This window comes from Nycticebus coucang, chromosome 21, assembly GCF_027406575.1.
Source record: "Nycticebus coucang isolate mNycCou1 chromosome 21, mNycCou1.pri, whole genome shotgun sequence".
Lineage (NCBI taxonomy): Eukaryota > Metazoa > Chordata > Mammalia > Primates > Lorisidae > Nycticebus > Nycticebus coucang.
In genome coordinates this window covers 42915772-42936848 of record NC_069800.1, presented here as the reverse complement: position 1 = coordinate 42936848, position 21077 = coordinate 42915772, and the positions used below count along the sequence as shown (strand labels likewise).

Here is a 21077-nt window from a genome sequence, read left to right as displayed (position 1 = left end):
CAAGGTTTAGAGGGACATGCCTACTGGGAGGTACTGCCCTGACTGTCAATAGGGACACTGAAGCCTTGGGTTACCTCCCAGTCTCTGGCTTTCCAGGCTATGGGCACTCCCACTGGAGCAGTCAGAAATAGCCACAGCCAGGCTGATAACAAAACAACCTAGCCACGCAGTCAGCATTGCCTGCTCACTCAGGACCCAGGGATCCCTTTCTGGGACTCTCCCTGCTGGTCCGTGCCTTTTGGACTTGTGTAGAGCCCTCTCCAGGCCTCTATCCATTCCAAGCTCCTGCTTCTGGGGCTAAAGTTGCAACTAGAGGTAAAGCAATGTTCAGATTGTAAACAGGAGCCAGGAATGAGGTGTCCTAACTGCTACTGACCAGCTGTGTGAGCTGGGGGCGGGGGTGGTGGGGTGGGGGTGGTAGTGGTGTCATTTCTTCTCTCTGAGGATCACTTTCCTTCCTCAGGCTAATGAGGACAATGACAAAAATCATCTCTAAGGTCCCCCAACTCTGGCAGCAGCTACACTCTGTGGGATGCCTCTGAGCACAAACGGCAAAGAGGACCTGCCTCAGGAGAAGAGCACACTGGGCTGGGCTCTGCTGAGAATACAATGGATGTGGCAATGGCTAAGGGTTATTATGATGATGACGATTATAATTAAAAATCACAGCAACAAACCCTTAAGCAATTAACAAAGAGCTTTCCCATTATCTCTGGGGATTGCAATCTGGTAAGGTAGGCAGCACAGGATGATGATTATTCACATTTGACAGATGAGGAAAGTGAAGCAAGATTAAATGACTTGTCCCAGCTACTAGGTGTAGAGAAGAAGGATCCAAAGAGCAAATAATAACAATTGAGTGCCTACTGTGTGCCACCTCACTAGACATGCTCACACTTATTCTGACCAAGCCTCACCACAACACTATTGTTGGTGCTACTGTCTCCATTTCATAGAAGAAGAAACTGAGACTGAGAAAAAGTAACTGATCTATTAAGGTTCATGGCTGCTCTGTTGCAAAGCCTACATTTAGATCTAGGCTTATAGGCCTATAAGACCTGCACGCTTTCTCATCTTCCTGCATGTACTACATTGAATAGCATCCCTGCCCCTCCCAAATTCATGTCTTCCCAGAACCTCAGAATGTGAACTTACTTGGAAATGGGGTCTTTGCAGATGCAATTACTTAAGTTAAAACAAGGTCACACTGGACTAGGGTTGATCCTAATCTATTATGACTCTCCTTGTAAGAGGAGATGACAGGCGGAGCCTGTGGCTCAGTGGGTAGGGCACCGGCTCCATATACCAAGAGTGGTGGGTTCAAACCCGGCGCCAGCCAAACTGCAACCAAAAAATGGCCGGGCATTGTGGCGGGCTCCTGTGGTCCCAGCTGCTCAGGAGGCTGAGGCAGGAGAATAGCCTAAGCCCAGGAGTTGGAGGTTGCTGAGAGCTGTGTGACGCCACAGCACTCTACCAAGGGCGATAAAGTGAGACTCTGTCTCTAAAAAAAAAAAAAAAACTGGCGATGACACAGAGAGAAAGCCATGTAATGACAGAGGCAGATGCAGCTGCAAGCCAAAAGATGCCAAAGATCGCTGGCAACCACTAGGAGAGAGGCAGGGAACAGACTAGCTCCTCAGAGCCTCCAGAAGGAACCAACCTTGCTGATTCCTTGATTTCCAATCTCTAGCATCCACAACTATGAGAATAAATATCTTTGATTTTAAGCTATCTGGTTTGTAGTACTTCATTATAGCAGCCCTAGGAGATTGACAAACTGTGAAGCCTTTGAGTAGCACTTGACAGACCTATGACAGACCTATGACACTCAAACTCTGGGTTTCAGATCCCCCCTTATCAGCCAGCTGTGGAGGTTAAAGGGGACCTGGAGACCTTTGAGAAGTCGCTCTTACCTCACCTTTACCTTCTGGGGCCAGGCTGGCCTGGAATCTATCATCTGTGCTTCGTGATGTTCTAGGCCTCTATCCACCCCACTGGGGCCACCCACCGGGCTTGTTTAGCAGTTCTCCCCTTCTCCCCTGGCCACCCTCTACCACTACCTAGACAGCTGTGTTTTTAAAATATAAATCCGATCCTTTTAGGTTGGCTTAATCCTCTTTCCTAGCTCCCTGCCTCCTGTAGAACTTTGTCGTGTTCTTTGGTCTATGCCAGATCAAGCCCAACCTTCCTCTCAGCCTTCTCTCCAGCCAATTACCCCACCTGTCCCAACCACTTACCACCTTCTGCTCCAACCACATGGATTATTTGGGTTCCCCTAATAAGCTGTTCTACCTTTGCATGAGACTGTTTTCCAACTACCTGGAAGATCCATCTCTCTCTTCCATCAAGCCTTTTCCTCCTTAAATAGCACACTCTAGCACCTTGCACATTATCCTTGTGGTAATGCATTTTTCATGCCTGCCTTCACCCTCAGCCTGTGAACACTGTTGTATTCATTTCTTCTTCTGTAGGCCTAGGGCCCAACACAAAGGCATTAAAGAATATTGAACTAGATTATGGAGTAGCCATAATAGCAATAATAGCTAACATTTACCAATTGTTTATTATGTGCTCACATTGTGCTAAGCATTCCATATATGTTGCCTCATTTAATAATTCTCAATACGATCCTATGAAACAGATGCTACTATTGATCCTGTTTTGCAGGTGAGAAAATGAAGAGATGAAATCACTTGCCCCAGTACAACTAACTAGTACATGACAAAGCCTGAATGACTCTAAAGCCAGTGCTAGTAACCACCACTAAGTACCCCATCCATCCCAATCCCTTAATTTTTCAGAAGAGGAAATGTGCAAAAAAGGGAAAGTGAATGGACCCAGGTCTTTAGATTCCTCATTCGATATTCTTCCTCTTTTCAATCCTGCAGGATCCTAATCTAGGTTGTGTCTCCTGCAGAGCTTTCTCCTGCCTCCCCTTGAGCAGAGCCCAGCATGGGTCTGGATGCACAGTGGGTGCTCAAATCTATGGCAAGGCGATGAGAGATGCAGCAGTAAAAAAGACAGATAAATCTACTTGAGAAAAGTCTGAGGCCTGCAGGATAACACATTGCCAGGGCTTGAGTGGAAATTCTGGGTACCAGCTCTCATTTTATAAATTAATTTATTTCACAAACTTATTGAACACAAATCATAAGTCAGGCATCATGTGGGATTAGTAAGCAAGGTCCTGCCCACAGGGCATTTACAGTCTAGTGAAGGGAGATGAACAACTAACATGTCCATGTATAATTACCAACTTGCATAAGCCCTAGAAGACATAGAGAGCTCTAAGAATGTATAATGGGGAAAACTGATTTAGCCCAGGAAGTTGCAAAGGGCCCCTAAGAAAGTGACTATTGAGCTGAAATCTGAAAAGTAGGAGTTAATCAGAATAAGAAGCAGGAGACTAGGAGCATTGACTCACGCCTATAATCTTAGCACTCTGGGAGGCCGAGGCAGGTGGATCCATTGAGCTCAGAAGTTCAAGACCAGCCTGAGCAAGAGCAAGATCTCCTCTCTACTAAAGAAATAGAAAAATCTATCCAGGCATCATGGCGGGTGCCATGCTGAGCTACTTGGGAGGCTGAGGCAAGAGGATGGCTTGAGCCCAAGAGTTGGAGGTTGCTTGAGCTAAGATGCAATAGCACTCTACCAAGGACAACAGAGTAAAACACTGCCTCCAAAAAAAAGGATAAGAAGCAGGAGCCCAGCATGTTGGCCCACACCTGTAACCCCAGCAGTTTGGGGGAGCCAACATGGGAGGATCACTTGAGCCCAAAAGTTCCAGACCAGCTGGGACAACATAGTGAGACCACTGTCTCTACCAAAAAAAAAAAAGAAAAATTAGCTGGATATGGTGGTGCACATCTACAGTACCAGCTACTTGGAAAGCTAACGTGAGAGGATCACTTGAGCACAGGAATTCAAGGCTGCAGTGAGCTGTGACTGTGCCACTGTACTCCAACCTGGACAACGGAGTGGGGCCTTGTCTCTAAAAAGGAAAAACATGGCCAGGATAAGAAGCAGGAGATGAGGAGCATTGACTCATGCCTATAATCCTGGTACTCTGGGAGGCCAAGGCGGGTGAATTTCTTGAGACCAGCCTGAGCAAAAGTAAGACCCCTAGAAAAAACCTAGCCCAGCATAGTGGCACATGCTTGTAGTCCCAGCTATTGAAGAGGCTGAGGCAAGCTCAAGTCCAAAGAGTTTGAGGTTACTGAGAGGTATGATGCCACAATGATCCACCCAGGGTGAGAGAATGAGACTCTGACTTAAGAAAATAAAAAAAGAGAGAAAAGAAAAAAAATGATAAGCAGAAGAGTGTGCTAGACAGAGGGAACTGCATGATGTGCAAAATCACAAAGGCAAAAGAGTTCATGGTATCTAGATGAACTAAAAGGTCAAAGTGGCTGGTCTCCAGAGAGGTAGAGAGGTGGGCAGGGACTGGATCCTGCAGGGCCTTCCAGATCAAGGTAAGCATTTAGAAACTAAGCAGAGCAGGGAAACGCCTGGATCAGAACCTGGCCCAGAGTCGACACTCATTGCATTAGTGAGAGAGTGATTTGTCCCAGATCACAAGGAAGACCTGGGATTGAAACCAGAACTCCTACCTATCACATGGGGCTTCTGAACTATTTCAGGTACATGTGTGAGGACACAGGAGGCTTTTTAGGTGTTTCGACTTATAGGAGGTTCCTAGCTCACTATATGTCTCATGAGCCCTAGAGTGCATCGGAATTGCCTGACTTGTTAAAACATAGATTGCTGGACCCCATTCCCATTCATAGGTCTGGCATGAGGCCCAAGAATTTGCATTTCTAACAAACTCTCAGGTGACCCTGCTGCTGTTGGTGAGGCGACCACAGTTTAAGAACCTCTGTTCTAGACTACAGGATATGGTGGTGAGGGGAGAGCAGTGAGTGGGCCATGACCAGGATTCTTGGGGGCTATCATAGAAGGGTGGATTCCTAAATCTGGGTAACAGTGAGGAAACTCTAGCACTCTAAGCCAGGGACAGGGCCTCAAAGTCCCAAAATCCAGCCCACTAGCTAGCTACCCAGAGCTTTCTTCTGCCTCCCCTTGAGCAGAGCCCAGCATGGGCTCCCTAGGTTTAGGGAGTTTAGATTTTTTTTTTTTTTTTTACATAAACAGGCTTAATAAAATGTGTTGGGTGAACAGATAAACACATAAAGAGTTTGACTAAAGTCAAAAGGAGATCCCTGGACCAGATTCCAGGGTTCCTCGGCTCCACACCAGAGCCTTTTCCATATTCTGAGATTCAGGCAAGGAGACCGCAAGCTCGGCTTTCCCCAGCCTCTGCTGTCTTTGGCAGGAAAACATTTCAAGAATTGCAGAAATCTGCTGTTGGCCCCCAATCCTATCACCCATCCATCTTCTTTCCTTTTACACTCCAGGCTCCCTCCCTTTCACTCCAAATCCTATGCACTGTATCCTGGCAAGCCAAGCTAAAAAGGAGGTGAAGTTACAGAGAAAAAAAAGTGAAACTGAAGGAAGAATTCTTGCACTTGGATATCCCTCTCCCAGAACAATTCCTCCTATAAGAGTCTTGGTTTCTCTCTATCCTTGCATCCTAGTCAAGCCCCAGTTCATTTTACTACCAGTATCTGAACCCTACAAAGCCAGGGACTAAATCCCCAAACTTCCTTTTCACCCAATTTTTCTAAAACAGAGAGGCCCTGGACAGAATTTTTCTATCCTACTCCAGTTGGCAGCAAAATGCCACTTCTCTGCAAACCCACACACACAGACTCACTAATACACAAACAGCTATACAGACACAAAAACAAATACACCAGAACTTACAAAAACACATACACATACACATACACATCAAGAGAAACATTATTCACCATACTGATAAAACACACCTATGCACCCAAATGCACAAGAAGTACAGAGAGAACACACACATGTACCCAGGCTACAGATCTAGAAAGGTATGCGTACACCAATACTTGGGGAAAGGGGTAAGATACACACCAGAGACCTCTCTCTCAAAGTAGAGGGGTCTCCAGAGGAGAGGCTCCTTGGAGTGGGGAGCTGGCCCTTTAAGAGAGTGGTTCTCCCTGTCTAGTCCTTTAGGGGCATCTGAGCTGCTGGTCTACCTACCCTCCACCCTCCCACCCTCAGCCCCACTTAGGTAAAGGTGGGAGGGGCTGCCCTGGCCAAGTTAGGTCTGGCCCCAACCGAGAGTCCTGGGGCCACAACAGGAAATGGATCCCTGAACCGGCTGGGTCACCAGCCTGGGGCCCGGTTGTTTCTGCCACCAATACCGCTCCTGCAGACAGACAGACAGAAAAACGCACAAGAGCGCGCGCGCGCGCGCGCGCACACACACGCACTTGGGCTTCAGGTAGGACACGCCCTCGCTCCAGCTCGGCTCTCAGCGAGGGCTCGCTAGCTGTCAGCCCAGTTCCCTCTGGCCCCGGGGTGTGGCCGGCCACCTGCCAGGAGAGAGTCTCCGCCCGAATGGGACGCCCCCGCATTGCCTCCCACCGCCCTCACCAGGTGCCCGGCTCCAGGCGACCACAGCGCTTGGACCGCCGCCCCCACCCTTTCCTCCCAGCAGTACCGAGACAAAGCCGCACACACGCACACGGGGGGCTACGCGGGTACACACCCGCCCTCACAAGCGCAAACACCAGGAGTCACAGTGGTGCACACAGCGACACACACGCACACACAGTCTGCCATAGGCTCCAGCCACAAGCGAAGCCACTGGCACACGCCCTCATCCATCCAGATGTACACGCACTCTGCTACACATTCGGACACACCCTCTCACAGCCACATTCACGGGTAGACACACGCAGGCACATATCCCCACCCAGACAGGCAGACGCGCGAAGACAGGACACGCACGCACGCTCACACACGTACACACAGATGCACTCCCGGAGCACACACGCACGGGCGCACACATCGAGCATCCGCTCGCATAGATTCACGGCATACGCGCGCTCACACCCGACACACCCGGAGACGTGAATCCGACACACACACCCGCGCCAGTACCCAAACTCGCGAATCGAAGCCCCTGGCTCGGAGCAGTGGCGCCCGCCTTCACCCCGCCACCCCCACGAGCCTGCCCGCCGGCCTGTCGGCGGTGGAGGAGCGGCGATCGAGCCCGCAGCCCTCAGCCATCACCCCCCACGACACGCGCGATCGGACTCCGTGGGGTCCCCAGGGCCAGAGGAGGACGACTGTCGCCGCTAACCTGGCGGCGGCGAAACGGCTTCCGGGCACTGTCTCCCGGTCCTCGCGTCCGGCGGCTGCCCGGGCGGGCTCCGAGGCGCACTCGAGCTGCGCAGAAATGCCCCGCTCGCTCGCGCGCCCGCTCCTTCTCTCCCTCCCACAGCGTTCAGCCCCCTCCTCGCCTGCCCCCCCACACCCCTTCTCCCCCCTCCGCCCCTCCCCGGCCCGCTCAGCCGGTGCAGAAGGCAGCGATCCCGGCCGCCCCTGCAGCAGCAGGCGGGCGAACGAGCGAGCAGCAGCGGCGAGTGGCCAACAGCCGGGGGAGCGCTGGAGCCGCCGGAGCCGGGCCCGCGCTTCGGGAGGAGCCGAGCCGGCCCCGGGGGAGGGGAACAGAGGAGGGGGCTGAGCCCCGCGAGCCCTGCCGGCGCTGGGGGCCGGTCGCCAGCTTCCGCTCCTGGGCCTGGCGCCTACCTGAGCCACCGCGGAGCTCAGAGGCCGGGGACAAGCGGTCGGGTGAGGAAGAGGAGGAGACCCCACCCGGGGCCTCCTAGCCTCGGCGGTCCCAGCCCGGTGGGCTCGGGCCCCGCCTCCATCTCCTCCCGGGTCCCTGCCAGCGCCAACTTCGGATTCCTCTGGCTTAGACTTCTCGGCCCTTGGCCCGACACCTCGGGCTAACCCTGCAGCCGGGTGCCCAGCCTGCTGACCTCGTCTACCTCCAGCTGAGACCTGGCCAACGCCCACCCGCCTCCACGCCGCCCTCCCATTGTTCCAGCGGCCGACGGCCAGAGCTCGCGGAGGATCGCTCAGCACATTCCAGCCCCTCTAAGGTGGCAATACCTCTGGACTCTGGGGTCTCACCAAGGGCTGAGACCTGGGCTCTGGGATCCGGACGCCCGACCCCCCCGCCCCCATCCCCTTCCCTCGCCGAACCCAAGCACACCCAAAGTAAAGAGCTTTTCTAGACTAGGGTAACAACCACCAGGGCCCACTTACAGATGCTCTGCTAGGTCTGCTTTGAGAATGGACTGAGGCTAGGGTAAGGAAGGGAGCCCAGAGAGCATCTGGAGAAGATGGGGCACGGATTAGGTGTTTCCATTTCTTAGATGAAGACACGGAGGGGATTCCTGCCCTAGGACTCCTGGGGCACTGGCAGGCCCTCCAGAAGTGCCCGGAATAATGAGTCTGGGCCTCCTTTGTTTCATGCTAAAGCACAGAAACTGGGGAAGAAGCAACTCACTTGGTAGGGTTTACTGGAAGTCAGAAGATAGGCAAAGGCCGAACTGCAGGAGCTTTTACCTACTTTATCTCACTTGCTCTGAGCATATCCTAATTGGCATCTGTAATTATCCCTATTTTTCAGATCAGAACTTTATCCTAAGTCTTTCCTCCAGGAAGCACAGCACCAAGGTGAAGCTCCACAATTCTGGTTCTTCACTGCAGTCCCCACCTCTCTAGTATGGGATACTAAGAGCAGATACAAAGTAAGCAGCTGACAACCTAAGAAATCAGGGAGGGAGGCCTGGTTTGAGCCTCCAAGGACTTCCACAAACTAAGAGAGGGCAAAACTATAGAAGCCAAGGCCCCAAAGCAAGATAGCATGACTTGTCCAGCAGGGAAAATTATTATTAATAATAAGATCCAAGGGCTGGGTGTGGTAGCTCATGCCTGTATTCCAGATAGCACTCTGGGAGGCTGAAGTGGGTGCATTGCCTGACCTCACGAGTTTGAGACCAGCCTGAGCCAGAGTGAGACCTCATCTCTAAAAAAAAAAAAATAGCCAGGCATTATGGCAGGCACCTAATAGTCCCAGCTACTTGGGAGGCTAAGGCAAAGAATTGCTTAAGCCCAAGAGTTTGAGGTTGCTGTGAGCTGTGACGCCACAGCACTTTACTGAGGGTGACAAAGTGAAACTCTGTCTCAAATTATAATAATAATAATATCCAATGATAACTTGTTTAGAACACTTACTATATTCTAGGCACTGTTCCAAGAGCTTTACTTACAGTAACTCATTTAATCTGCATAGTAACTCTACTGGATAAAGGCTTTTCTTATTCCCACTTTATACATGTTTAAACTGAAGCACAGATATTACATAGCTTGTAAAGTGACAGAAACAGGATCCAAACTCGGTAAGTTAATTCCCAATCTTGCACTTTTAATGACCTCAGGCCAGACAGAAGCAGCCCTGAATGTGAGGCAACCGCATTTGAACTAGAGCACCCATTACAACAGGACTCTGTTTATTGGTATCTTCTGTCTCCCTGTAGGTACCTGGTATGTACCTACCACCTAGGACATAGGCCTAATTTGTTAAACAACTGCACAACTGTGACATGGGGCTGGAGTGTGGGGTGTCACATCCAGGACTCTATTGCAACCGTCTGTTCTCTGCTGGACATTTTTATCAGTGGTTTTAGATGAAGCAGAGGAAAGTATGAAATGCTGATCAGATCTACTGTTGTCATGAAGTTGGGAGAGACAGCAAACACTCTGAACACTCTGGAAACCAGAATCAGCTTTTTAAAGATCTCTGCAGGCTTGGGGACTGAGCTTGAACTCTCACGATAAAATGCTACACAGAATAAGTGAGAACTCTTGCCCTTAGGTCCAACCAGAGCAGTTCCATAGAAATTTTTGTGATGACAGAAATGTCCTGAATCTGTGCTGTCTGACCTGGTGGCCACTAGCCATCTGTGGCTATTAACCACTAGAAATGCGGCTAGTACAATTGAGGAACTACACATTTAATTTTATTTATTTTAAAATATTTGGGGGGAAGGGAATTTGCCCTTTTCCCCAGAAACTTTGCTGAAAGATCAACTTATAATTAAGGCAGATTAATAAGAGAAATGTTCATTTCCAAATACCACACACATGGGGGGAATCACAAGAATGATTTAGCCCTATTGTTAAATAGTTTAAATTTGAATAGCCATATGGGGCTAGTGGCTACCATGGTGGACAGTGCAGAGTCCCAAGTGATCATGTGCCCCAAATACAGTACAGAAAGAATCTGGATTCAGAAGATATTCAGTGAAAATGATTTAAAGGTTTTAGTTGACCTCAAGCTCAGCAGTGCAATGTGGTTGCAAAAAAGCAAAAAGGAAAGAGAACAAGGGAGGGAAGAAAGGAGAGAGAAAGGAAGGAGAGAAGGAATGAAAGGAAAGAGGAAGGAGAAAGGAAAGTAAAGAAGGGAGGGAAAGTGACTATGATTTTAAAATATCAACAGAAACCAGAGGTTAGGCTGGCTCTGTGCTGCTGTAGGTGGATCACAGCTGCACCACGGGGCTCAGCTCTGCGCCCCACATTCTAAGGAGGCCACTGTCACACTGGAGCATATCTAGAGGCAGAGACCATAATGTTGAAGACCTGGACACTATGGTATATGATGTAGCCTGGAGAAGAGAACATACAACGGGGCTGGGGGAGTATCTCTAAAAATCTCGTACACAAAGGGGATTTGATTTGTTTCCTATTATTTAGGTGTAATTAAAAATAAATTCTGTGTAAGTGAACCTCTAGGCCACATGCTCTGAAGGAAGGATTCATGTCAAATTTATCTTTCTGTTCCCTTTAGCACCTAGTCCACTCAGGACCTGCCTCATATTAAACAATGACTATTTGCTAACTGACTGGATATAAAAGAATTCTACCCGGCTCCTGTGGATAGACATCCAGGAAGACAATTTTAGGACACGGTAAAGAACTCTCTAACAGTCAAAACTACCCAAAACGGACTGCATGTTGGGAGGGCTGAACTCTTTGTTAATAAATATATTCAAAGAAAGATTGGGTCTTCATTGGGAGGCCAGGAAACAGGTGACTCCTCAAGTTGAAAAACAAGCAAGTATTATATTAGGAAAGGAAAGACAATATCAAAGCTATGCTTCCAGACAATTATGTGGCTCTCTATATAGAACAAATTGATGGAGAGGGACCAGAAGCAGCAAGGACCAGTTAGGACCACTGTGGTGGCATAGGAGATAAGAGAACAGACACAGAGGCAGTGGGATTGGAAAGTCAGGGGCAGACATGAGGAAAGCTGTAGGTTCTAGTTCTGCCTCTGCTATTAACGTATTGTCTGCTATTGATTTATGGTGTGGGCTCGGATAAACCTCATCCCTAGGGTAAATCCATTTTCTTCTTCAGATTTCAGTGTTGCCATCAGTGAAACACAAAATGATCTGCAAGGCCCCTTCTAACTCTGATTCTGTGAATTGGAGAGAGATAATGAATGATAATTGGGATAATATATTAGAAAACCTTCTTCATAAACGTCACAGTAGCAATATCACTAATATCATTACTATTAATATTATTTCACAGGCATCTCACCAGGACATGGTGACTGGACTGGTAGAAGGGACAGGAAAGAGTTGATCAGATTGTATCTATAGGGGTGGGATGGAGGACAAAGACCTCTGATGTTTTGGGAGAATTAGCTAACCACTCTATCGCTTCCCCAAGATCTGTGAAGACAAACAATGTTCTATGCCCCATAACCTTGTGAACTGCTTCCTCATTCCTTTGAGCCACACCTTATAGTTGGCTAAAAGAAGCAACCAGTTCTAGGAAAAGTTAGATTCTGTTCCCCTCCATTATATGTTCACAAATGAGTCCTGGTCTGAGCCTTTCCTTCAGTATCATCATCTCATATGAAAATAGCCAACATTATTCAGCGCTTAGTAAATGCTGAGTACTTTACTTACATAATTTTCTCACCCTGGGAGACAGCTCTAATTGTTATCCCCACTTTATAGATGAAGACACCATGGCTCATGCAGATCTATAATTTTCTCACAGCCACACAGCTTATGAAAAGGATTTTAATACAAGTCTGATTCCAAGGTTATATTCCTAAAGATTTCCAGCACTTTACTATGTATTTTTGAAAATAATACATTGGGAGGAGGGCAAGATCAGTGTTGTCCACAATTTATGGCTGGGGAAACTGAAGGTCACAAAGGTTAAACTTAATAACTTGGGCATATTAATAAAGTCTTCCAAAGTGCGGTTTAGTGTTCTTTTTACTTCTCAGAGCTTTCCTCTGTCCTAGGCCTGATGGGTAGAGACTTGCTCAGTCTACTTAAAGGAAGGACTTTTAGTAGTTCTTTTCTTGAGAGAAGGGAAATGTTTCTGAAAGGTCTAAGTTAATTTCCACCTCCCCTCCCCACCACCTCCAACACATACACCCTAGCCCAGGGCTTTGTGGTGACAAGCACTGAAGGCTTATAGAGTGAGTCATGTGGGGCTGACCTGCCAGAGTCATCCAAGCACAAGGTGCTAAAGCTTAGTTTAGAGGAGCAGAAAAATAGGCCAAGTGTTCTCATCCTCAGGAATATGGCCCAGTTGCAGCCTATGCCTATAACTCATCTCATCCCAAAATACTGCAAACATTTGTGGAATATTATACAAGGCCTTGGGGACACAGGGGACACATGACAAGTAAGAATGCATCTTCACTTTTCATGGCAGATGAGACAGTAAGTACAAAATAATATATATAGGAGAACCTCCATAGCTGATTACCTCCCTACACTGACCACCTTCTGAAGTTGATCTAATTTTCATAGGCCGGACATACACCACGTACCAGTGCAGTAGGCTTAGCTCCTTATGTTGACCTTTTCGTTATAGTCACTGAGTGGTGAACTTACAGAGGTTCTACTGTATTTATAAAGAACAGTGAGGATACACGGTGATCAATACTGAGAACAGAAACTCCTGAAAGAGTTGAGGTTGCAGTGGAGTCTCAAGGGTGAGCTCAGCACATAGACAAGGTAGAAGAGCACTCCAGGCTGCAAGAATGCACATGTCTGAAACTTAGATATGTTTGGACCCTATCTAGCAGGTAGTAGGGAACCATGAAGTACACTATAGCTTTGGAGGCAGTCTGTCTGAGTTTGAAATCCTGGCTCTGCCCCTTCCTAACTGTTTGACCTTGGGCAAGTTACTCAACACTGTGGTTGAGGTATTATTATTCTGCATTATTTGCTCTTCTCCTTTGCTAGTAAGAGGATTATACATCCCAGAAGAATTGCCATATGACTTGAGTACCCTCCAGAGGAAGGAGTGCACGTCCCCTGTCCTTTGTCAAGCTTGACCACATGACTTACTTTGGCCAGTGAAATATGAGCTGGAGAGCTGGCTGCCAGTTCTAAGCAGAAACTTGAAGAGCCATTGCATGTTAAAGTCAAAAATCTTCTTTCTTATCTATGCCACTGAAAGGTGTATCCTGGATAGGGGCTGTGCCTTCAGCCTGGATCCTGGAAGGAAAATTTACAGAGCAGAGAGAGCTACTGATGTGTAATGTGATGAAGAAAATTGGGTTGCTATAAGCTCCTGAGATTTTTGGAATTATTTGTTACCACATCATAATTTAGCAAACACTGGTACAGCCTTCTATAGGAGATTTTAGTAGTACCTACCTCATATAACTGTTAGGAGGACTAACTAAGATTATCTCATGAAAAAAATGTATCATTTTATTAGAGATTTGCATTATAAAATGGTTACTCTGCCTGCACATATATGCAGAAATGGCATTTGCAAATAATAATGAAAGATAGTACTGTATAGTGGGTTGAATAGTGTCCTCCCCCAAAGGTCACATCCCCCCACAACCTTAAAATATGAACTTATTTGGAAATAGGGTCTTTACAGATATAATTAATTCAGGATTTCTAAAATAACTCATCCTGGATTTAGGGGAGGCCCTAAATCCAATGACTGGCATCCTAATAACAAGAAGAGAAGACACATATACAGAGAGAAGATACTGTAAGGACAGAAGCAAAGATTAGAGCACCGTGTCTATAAGGAATGCCAAGGACTGCTGGCAACCATCAGGGGCTAACAGAGAAGCATGGGGTGTTTTCTCCCTGAGACTCTCCAGAAGGAACCAGCCTTGCTGACACCTTGATTTCAGACATCTGGACTCCAGAACTGTGAAAACATAAATTTCTATTGTTTTAAGCCACCCAGTCTGTGGTGATTTATTATGACAGCCCTAGGAAAGTAATATGGATGAATTGTTTAAAAAATAATACTGAACAATTGGTTATTCCTTTGGAAAAAAATAAAATCAGCTTACTATCTTACAGCATGCATGAAAATAACCCTCCGTTAAATTAAAGATCTAAATTTCAAAAGCAAAATATTAAAATCTTTAGAAGCAACTAATAAAAATCATCTTCAGCACCTCAGGAAAATATTTCTTAAACAAGTCACACACACACACAAAATCACATGTTAGAGTTCTTCAGAGGAACAGAACCAATAAAGAGAGACAGGAGGAGATTTTACAACACTGGCTCATGTGGTTATGGAGGCTGAGAAGTCCCAAGATCTGCAGTCAGCAAGCTGGAGACCCAGAATAGCCAATGGTCTGGTTCGATTCTGAGTCTAAAGTCCTGAGAACCAAGACGGCCAATGGTGTAAGTACAGTCCAAGTAAGAGTCCAAAGGCAAAAGAAGACCAATGTCCCACTTGAACACAGACAGAAAGAAAGAGTTCTCCCTAAATCTACCTTTTTGCTCTATTTAGGCCTTCAATGGTGGATGAGGACCACCCTCTAGGGAAGGGAAATCTGCTTTATTCAATCTACAGGTTCAAATATTAATCTCATCCAAACATTCTTACACACACACAATGTTTAACCAAACAAATATCTGGGCATTCCATGGCCCAGTCAAGCTGACACATAAAATCAATCATCATACACATCAAAAATGAAAAGAATGCATATAAGCAACTACAGTAAATGTAGAAATTCTGTGCATTAGAAGATGCCATAAAGGTAGACAAGCCACTAATGGGGAGAAAACCTCTGCGATACTTTTTGGCCAGCAAACAATGAGAATCCAAAATATATAAAGAATTCCTAACAATCTATATTAGATAAATGGACAAAGGATGTGAAAAAGAAATTCACAGAAGAAATAGGAATGGCCAAGAAACATATGAAAATGCTCCACCTCAGTAGTCATAGACTTGTGGTATTATCTAATGAAGTAAAAGATGCGTCAGCCTTTGACTCAGCAATTCTGCTCCTGGACTTAAAACTCAGGGAAACTCTGGAACATTTGCAAAACGAGTCATGTTCCAAGATATTCTTTGAAGTATTGTTTATACACACAATACTGAAAAATTGGAAATAATCTTAAATTTCCACCAATAGATAAATAGAGAAAATAAATTACAGTATATTCATATAATGAAATGGCACATGGCAGTGAAAATGTAAGAATATAGATAATTCTTAAAAACATAATTTTGGTAGAAAAAAAGAATATTGCAGAGGATACAATTTACATAATTTATATTAAACTTAAAAACATAAAGCAATAGTATATATTGTTTAGGCACAGTCATACACATACTAAAAATTATAAAGACATGGCTGCTATGTTCTGAATGTTTATGCCTCCCCCAAATATCTACATCAAGATCTAATCTCCAGTATGATAGTGCTGAAGGTGAGGCCTTTGGGAGATGACTAGGTGCCCTCATGAATGAGATTGGTGCCCTTGTAAAAGAGACTCCTTCCATCATGTGAGGACACAGGAATAACTTGCAGTTTGTGAGAAACTGGCCCCCTTGATCTTGGCCTTCCCCACCTCCAGCAGTGGGAGGAATAAATTTCTGTTGTCTACAGGATACTCCACCTAAGGTATTCTGTTACAGCAGCCAAACTGAACTAAGACAATAACATGATGAACACCAGCTTCAGGATATTTGATGCCTCTGTGTAGAGAGGGAAGGGAATAGGATGGAAGAAGGATACATACAAAATTGTAACTATATCTGTAACAGTTTATTGATTATTATTATTATTATTATTATTATTATTTTTGAGACAGAGTCTCACTATGTCACCCTTGGTAAAGTGCTGTGGCGTCACACCTCACAGCAACCTCACACTCTTGGGCTTAAGCGAATCTCTTGCCTCAGCCTCCCAAGTAGCTGGGACTACAGGCGCCTGCCACAATACTTGGATATTTTTTATTGTAGTTGTCATTGTTGTTTAGCTGGCCCAAGCTGGGTTCGAATCCACCAGCCTCGTTGTATGTGGCTGGAACCATAACCACTATACTACAGGGGCCGAGCCTGTAATAGTTTATTTTTAAGCTGCATAGTACATACGTGGGTGCCCACTATACTTTTTCTTGAGATATAATTAATATAACATTGATTATTTTTAAGTATGTAATTTAGTGATTTTTAGTATATTCACAAAGTTGAGCACCATCACCACTCTCTAATTCCAGAACATGTCCTCATCCCAAAAAGAAATTCCATGTTTGGGCGGCGCCTGTGGCTCAAGGAGTAGGGCGCTGGTCCCATATGCCGTAGGTGGCGGGTTCAAACCCAGCCCCGGCCAAAAACCACAAAAAAAAAAAAAAAAAAAAAGAAATTCCATGTTCATTAACCGTCACTCCCTATTCCTGCCTCCTACTGTTCCTTGGCAACCACTAATCTACCTTCCCTCTTGACTGATTCATATAAATGGATCATACAATATGTGTTACTTTGTGACTGTCTTCTTTCACTTAGCATAAGGTTTTCAAGATCCACCCATGTTGTAACATAAATCAGTGTGCTGCTCCTTTTTATGGCTGAATAGTATTCTGTTATATGGATATACCCCATTCTATTTATCCATTCATCAGTTGATGAACATTTCAGTTGTTTATTTTTGTTAGCTATTACAAATAATGATACCATAAACATTTGTATACAAGTTTTTCTGTGTATACATATTTTCATTTCTCTTGGGTATATACCAAGCAGTGGAATTGCTGAATCATTTGGTAACTCTATGTTCTACTTTTTTGAGGATTTTTTTTTTTTTTTGAGACAGAGTCTCACTATGTCACCCTTGGTAGAGTGCCATGGCATCACAGCTCACAGAAACCTCAAACTCTTCGCTTAAGCAATTCTCTTTCCTCAGCCTCCCAAGTAGGTGGGATTATAGGCACCCACCACAACGCCCTGCTACTTTTTTGTTGCAGTTGTTTATCTGGCCGGGGCCAAGTTCGAACCTGCCACCCTCAGTGTAGGTGGCTGGCACAGTAACCACTGTGCTATGGGCAGCAAGCCCTTTTTGAGGAATTCCCAAAGCAGCTCACTATTTTACAGTCCCACCAGCAATATACGAGGGCTCAATAACATTTGTTATTGTCTCTCCTAATGAGTGTGAAATGATATATCACTATATTTCTTGATATATCTGAATTATTGCTATAATAATTTTTAAATTTAGTATTTCATAAAGAAAGACCACTGTGGCATAGGGTATGGAGGACAGACTGGTAGTGGTTGAAACAGAAGGCCAGCAGGAGGGTGCTGCAGATTACCCCAGGGAGAGAGGTACATCTATCTTAGAGGGCAATGGCAGGAGGCATAGAGAAGGAGGGGCTAGGGTCCTTAGAGGCCAATGCAAATCCTTAGAATGGAATTGATCAGTTCAGAGTTTCAGCCCAAAGTATCTCCAAAATGAGACAGGTTTCCTGGGGCCCCCAAGCCTTCCCTCTCACATAAGAGCCAAACTGTCATTGAGGAGCTGTCAGAAATTAATATTGGAGAGAAGGGCCCAATAATTCCAGGAAAACTCTCATTCATGGAATAATTTTGGATTAGTCCTTTTCTTTTTCCGACCTAAGTTTCCTAATACGTAAAATGAAAGATTTGAGCCAACAATTGTCTCTAAGAGTTCTTTCCTCTGGGACATGCTAGGACTATAAAGTCATGAGTCTGTCCCTAAGTAGAAGGAAATTCCTGGGATCAAGGTCTTACATAGAAGAAATATTCTGGCTCTTATTTTCTGAAAATAAGTTAAGCTCAAGGATATGAGGAAAGGGACGTAAGGTATTTTGACCTCAAGGATGTTTGACTGTGTGTTTATGAACACAAACATTTTGTTTAGGATTATATAAATATAATGACTTTTCGAGGCAAATTTTTTTTGGGGGAAATTAGATTTTAATTCCTTTAATTATCTTTATGATCAATAAAAAAAGTTGAAAACTTTTGCAAACTTTGAAAAAAGTAATAAAATTATTTTCACTGAGACCAATTATTTTCCATGAAAACTTGGCTAGAAAAATCAATTAATCAATACTTCTATGGTTCATATAAAACTGATTATTGAGTATGACTTCTACCACTGTGAGGCCTCTTTTCTATCAAGTCCAATTTTTCCAGATCAGATTTCAGATCTAAATTCTGCCAAAAAACAATTCATTCTTTTCATAATTTTTAGTTCATATTTATTATTTCTATCAGTTCTTATATTAGTTTCCTACAGCTACTGTGGCAAATTACCACAAGCTGGGTGGTTTAAAACTATTCACACTTAAGGTTATGCGGGAGGGAGGAAAAGCAGAAAGAGGGACGGAGGGAGGGGGGTGGGGCCTTGGTGTGTGTCACACTTTATGGGGGCAAAACATGATTGCAAGAGGGACTTTGCCTAACAATTGCAATCAATGTAACCTGGCTTATTGTACCCTCAATGAATCCCCAACAATAAAAAAACAAAAACAAAAACAATTCACACTTACTCTCTCATGGTTCTGGGGGCCAGAAATCCAATTTGTTATCACTGAACCACAGTCTCTCTGGAAACTCTAGGGAAAAATCCATTCTTTGCTTTTTCCTCTGGCAGCATTCCTTGGGTTTTGGCCACATCTCTTCAATCCCTGGCTCCATAATCACACTGCTGTCTCCTTTTCTGTGGTGGTCAAATCATTTTCTTATAACGATTCATATGATTAGCCAGGGTTGGTGACGGGCGCCTGTAGTCTCAGCTCCTCAGAAGGCTGAGGCAAGATGATTGCTTGAGCCTAAGAGTCTGAGGTTCCTTTGAGCTATAATGCCACAGCTCTCTACCCAAGGTGACAGAGTGAGACTCTCTCTCCAAAAAAAAAAAAAAAAAAGGAATCATATGATTGCATTTAAAGGCCACACTGATAATCTGGGTTAATCTCTCCATCTCAAAATGTTTTATCAAATCCACCAAATCATTACCATATAAATTAACATTTATAGTTTCCGGGTATTAATACTGGTGTCTTTTTTATTTGTTTGCTTGTTTGTTTATTTTTGAGACACTGTCTCACTCTATTGCCTGTGCTAGAGTGCAGTGGTATCATCATAGCTCACAGCAACCTCAAACTCCTAGGCTCAAGTGATCCTCCTGCCTAAGCCTCTCAAGTAGCTAGGACCACAGGCACATGACACCACTTCTGGCTAATTTTTTCTCTTTCTTGTGGACACATGGTGTTATTACATTGCTCAAGCTGGTCTTGAACTCCTGGCCTCAAGCAGTCCTCTTGGCTTGGTCTCCCAAAGTATAAGCCACTATGATCAGGACTGTAGGGGTCATTATTATGCCCTTTATTTCTTTTCATTATAGATTGCATAAAATAGTGACAGCTACTAGCATAACAATGTTCATAGCACTATTCACCATAACCAAAAGGTGGAAACAACCAGTGTCCATTAAAAGATAAATGGTTAAAGGCCAAGCGAGGTGGCTCACACGTAATACTAGCACTCTGGGAGGCAGAGGCAGGGTGGATTGCTTGAGCTCACAGGTTCTGACCAGCCTGAGGCAGAGCAAGACCTCATCTCTAAAAACAGCCAGGCATCTCAGCACCTGTAATACAATGGTTATGGCACCAACCATGGGTGGCGGGTTTGAACCGCCTGTTGTGGTGGGCGCCTGTAGTCCCAGCTACGCGGAGGCTGAGGCAAGAGAATCACTTAAGCCCAGGAGTTGGAGGTTGCTGTGAGCTGTGTGAGGCCACGGCACTCTACCGAGGGCCATAAAGTGAGACTCTGTCTCTACAAAAAAAAAAAAAACACAATGACAACTACAACAAAAAATAACCCGGCATTGTGGTGGGCACCTGTAATCTCAGCTACTTGGGAGGCTGAGGCAAGAGAATCGCTCTTTTTTTTTTGTAGAGACAGAGTCTCACTGTACCACCCTCGGTAGAGTGCCGTGGCGTCACATGGCTCACAGCAACCTCTAACTCTTGGGCTTACGCGATTCTCTTGCCTCAGCCTCCCGAGTAGCTGGGACTACAGGCGCCCGGCCACAACGCCCGGCTATTTTTTTGTTGCAGTTTGGCCGGGGCTGGGTTTGAACCCACCACCCTCGGCATATGGGGCCGGCGCCCTACTCATTGAGCCACAGGCGCCGCCCAAGAGAATCGCTCTTAAACCCAAGAGTGTGAGGTTGCTGTAAGCTGTGATGCCACTAAACTCTACCAATGGCAACGTGGTGAGACTCTGTCTGGAAAAAAAAATGACTAGAAATTCACATTTGCTGAGTGCCTGTGGCTTATGTGATACTGTACCAAGTGCTTTTTTTTTTTTTAACATTAGCTTATTCAGCTCTTACAAGTCTAGGAAATTAGTATTATAACCCCCATTTTACATACAAGGAAATAAAGGCTCAGATAACTTACACAACTTATTCAAAGTTCCAGAGCCAGGAAGTAGCACAGCTGAGAACCAAGGCCAGGGATGTCTGACTCCAAAGTCTTACGCTCCCCCTTAGGCCATGCTACAGAGTTTTTCTTTGTGGAAATATTTGGGATGAGGAGAAAGTTCACACTGGGACACAGGCCTGAGCCACTTCCTGCTGAAAAGCAGAATCCCCTGATTGTTATGTCAGGTCCTAGAAACCAAGGGGGGCCAGGCACTGCCACTGCCACTCTTCAGAAATATGGCTGCAAACTCTGCCCACCAATCTTCACAGCCATTTGTAGGTACTCACCTGCCTTGTAAGTCACTGGAGCATCCATTTCCTGGGTGAAGGGGTTGAAGCCCTAAAAGAATAAAAGAGACTT

At 45.5% G+C, this 21077-nt stretch overlaps 1 protein-coding gene across 22 annotated transcripts in view; it reads right to left on the bottom strand.

Annotated features, from left to right (window-relative positions):
• EPB41L1 (erythrocyte membrane protein band 4.1 like 1) overlaps positions 1 to 8161 on the bottom strand; it is a 124582-nt gene extending 116421 nt beyond the window's left edge. For 19 of the 22 annotated variants that reach the window (XM_053573519.1, XM_053573532.1, XM_053573525.1 and 16 more), the window contains exon 1: positions 7238 to 7374. The gene's annotated coding sequence lies outside the window, so the exon portion shown is untranslated. Of the gene's footprint in view, positions 1 to 7237; positions 7378 to 7686 lie in introns of those variants that run through there. The other 3 variants (XM_053573523.1, XM_053573524.1, XM_053573521.1) reach the window with 2 other exon arrangements.
• Between the last annotated feature and the right edge of the window lie 12916 nt (positions 8162 to 21077).